At 37.8% G+C, this 3462-nt stretch overlaps 1 long non-coding RNA gene across 1 annotated transcript in view; it reads right to left on the bottom strand.

Moving 5' to 3' along the window:
- Positions 1-2886: 2886 nt before the first annotated feature.
- The window catches only part of LOC147007127 (uncharacterized), a 2361-nt gene continuing 1785 nt past the window's right edge, over positions 2887-3462 (bottom strand). Inside the window, exons 2-3 of the long non-coding RNA XR_015054380.1 lie at positions 3340-3397; positions 2887-3050 (exon numbers count right to left, since the gene is read on the bottom strand). This is a non-coding gene — a long non-coding RNA (uncharacterized LOC147007127). The remainder of the gene's footprint in view (positions 3051-3339; positions 3398-3462) is intronic.

The raw sequence follows: 3462 nt of genomic DNA, 5'->3' as shown, positions 1-3462 counted from the left end.
TGAGGTATTTTCAATAAAAGATTGGCATTATGCTGATGTTGATAAACCGACAACTTTAGATTTAATTAGAATGTTAAATAATGAAAAAATTATAAAGTTAAGAAAAGGTAAGGCTCTTTTAGAAATTCAAAAGAAATTTTATTGGTTTCCTGTTGTAAAAAAATTATTTTGGATACAGGAATAACAAGAAATCCTGATGAATATATGTATAATATTCTATGGGGTGTAAGCGATTCAAGGATAGTAAGGGATGAGGAAGGAGTTGAAGAAGAGAGGGAAGAGGAGGAAAAGGAGAAGAGAGAGAAGGAGAAGAAAGAGAAGGAGGAAAGAGAGAAGAGAGAGAGGGATGAAAGGGAGAAGAGAGAGAGGGAGGAAAGAGAGAAGAGAGAGAGGGAGGAGAGGGAGGAAAGAGAGTGGATGAATAAATATCAAAATATGGAAACCAGTGGGATTCAAAAAAGAATAGGGGTATTACAGAAAATAACTCAACCCACCGAGGACGAAAACAAAGAATTGATAAGTCTATTTACAATACTTTCGACAAGACTATTGACATCGAGAAGACATGTATTTTAATTCAAGTTTTTCATTTTTTTTTTTTCTTAAATAAATGGTGGAGAGAGTGAAGGCATTTCTAAGGATTCTTTATGTTTTAAAAATTAAGATTCAAATGTGCATGTTGGAAACTAAAAAGGTTTTTGCACTCTGCAGGAATTTTTCTCATAAATAAATGAGTTATTGTCTCAAATGTAAAAAGAAAACTAATACTAAAAATATTTCATATATTAAAAGTAAAAATAACAGGGTTATACAAAAAGGTATATGTTCGGTGTGTGGTTCAAAAAAAAATCAATTTATCCCCCAACACAAACTAGGAGGAGATATACGAAAGTTTTTATCAGGAAGTAAATTTACAACTACTGGAATACCAGGGGAATTACATCTTCCAGGGTATTCTTTCTGTGGTCCAGGCACAAACTTGGATAAAAGATTAGATGAGGCAGACAATCCTAAATCCTGGAGTAAACCAATCAATAGAGTTGATGAAGTGTGCATGAGACACGATATTGATTATGGGAATACCACAACGTTGGAAGAAAAGCATGAAGCCGATAGAGAAATGTTGTATAATTTGTCTCTGATACAAAATCCAACCTTGAGAGAAAAAGTTGATCGGTTCATTGTGAAGAAGATGATCAGTGCTAAATTGAAACTTGGACTTGGAAATTCAAAAAACTTGTAAGCTCTAATGATGTCATTAAGATTGAAGAGCAATTAGCTGATGAATTACATAAACCAATATTCACAAAGTTTCAGAGAAGGAAAGTTTATTCCAAGGAAGTTGATTATATCTGGTCTGCTGATTTGATTGAACTCAATAATGATAAGGGGTACAAGTATGCTTTAACCGTTATTGATTTGAGGAGTAGATATGTGTGGGTTGTCCCTTTAAAAAACAAAACAGGTAATACTCTTATGTTAGCTTTTCAACAGATATTTAATAAAAGTAAGAGAAAACCTAAAAAATTGTGGACTGATGAGGGTAGAGAGTTTTATAACAAGACATTTTTGAATTTTCTAAAAAATAACAGTATTACATTATACAGTACCTTTAATGAAGGGAAGGCAGTTGTTGTTGAACGTTTTAATCGTACCTTAAAAGAGAGACTATATAAAAAATTCACACAACTCGGTTCACAACAATGGTCATCTTTTATTCAGGATATTGTGGATAAGTATAATGACACGATTCACACAGCAACAAATATGAAACCATCAGAAACATTTACAAAATTAAAATATGAAAAAGAGATTAATGTCAGAAAACCTAAGTTCAAAGTTGGTGATATCGTAAGAATATATAGGTGGAAATCTCATTTTGAAAAAGGTTATACGAAAAGATGGACCAACGAGCTTTTTAAAATTGTTGATGTAATAGATACGGTTCCTTGGACTTATAAGATATATGATTTGGAAGGGGAAGAGATTTTAGGTTCATTTTATTCACAGGAATTACAAAAGACAAAGATGAATTGAAATTTTTTGACTCTGCCCCTTTTTGACTCCACCCACACAAGCCCCGCCCACACAAGCCCCCGCCCACACAAACCCCACACAAACCCCACCACACACCCCCCCCCACAAGCTCCAATAAATTGAATTTTTTGACTCCGCCCCTTTTTGACTCCGCCCACACGCCCCTCCCACCGAAGCCCCGCCCACACAAACCCCACACACACCCCACACAAGCTCCACACAAAAACTCCACACAAGCTCCACACACACAAACCCCACACAAGCTCCACCCATATTCATCATATTCACATAATTAGTGATTAGTTAATTAGTTCCCCACACACACAACATGTTTATTTAATTAAAAAATTATCCAACCATCCACACAAGCTCCACTCATCCACCCATCCCCCCATCTCTCCACCCATCCATTTATCCACACAAACCTCATCCACATAAGCCTCATCCACATTCACCCCTCCCACACAAGCTCCACCCACATAAACCCCTGCCCATATAAACCCTGCCCACATAAGCCCTGCCTACACAAGCTCCACACAAAAACTCCACACACATAAACCCCTCCCACACAAGCTCCACCCACATAAACCCCCGCCCACACAAGCCCCACCCACACAAGCCCCTCCCACACACACCCCACCCACACAAGCCCCCACCGAAGCCTCGCCCACACAAGCCCCACCCCCCTCATCCCCTGTGCGCCCCAACCTTTGACCCACCACCTCCCTCATCCCACCCCCCACCCTTCCCCACACACACATGGGGAGGGGAGAGATGGGATGAGGGGGTGATGGGGCATTGGGGGTGCGCCCCTACCCCCCTCCCCCCAACCCCCCCCCACACCTTTACATCTCTTTTATTCTTTTCTTGTAATTCAGAATCAAGTAATTGTAAACAAAACAAATATAATTTATTAATATTGAAAATATTAAATATTCATTTGCGAGAATGTATAATCTTTCCCAGCAATCTTCTTCAGATGTCTTGTGATTTCGAAACTCAGACACCATATTCTGTTTTGAAACAAAAAGTGGATAATAATTAGGTTCTATAAAGATAATTACATGGTAATATGAATAAGCCTCGTTGACCACTGAATTAACACACCAGGAGCCTGTCATCCTTTCAAGGTCAATAAAATGAATTCCAGTGTACTGACAAAACCACGTCCAAACTAATGATGCAACCAACATAAGGCGACATTCTAAAGAGAGAGTGATATTAATAATAATTCAGAAATATTTACCTCCAGAAAATCATGTGTTATACGAGTGATATTAATAATAATTCAGAAATATTTACCTCCAGAAAATCATGTGTTGTACAAGATTGCTTCAACAGCTGATGTTGTGCGATAGTGCTGAAAAAAAAAAATAATAAGTCAAGGGTATGGATGAAGAGACAGACAGGGAAAGCAACACACAC

This window comes from Eptatretus burgeri, unplaced genomic scaffold (assembly GCF_056783735.1).
Source record: "Eptatretus burgeri isolate ZD-2024b unplaced genomic scaffold, Ebu_testis_v1 Ebu_testis_scaffold_613, whole genome shotgun sequence".
In the NCBI taxonomy this organism is placed as follows: domain Eukaryota; kingdom Metazoa; phylum Chordata; class Myxini; order Myxiniformes; family Myxinidae; genus Eptatretus; species Eptatretus burgeri.
Note: the sequence above shows the minus strand (reverse complement) of the source record. Positions and strands in the feature narration are given on the sequence as shown.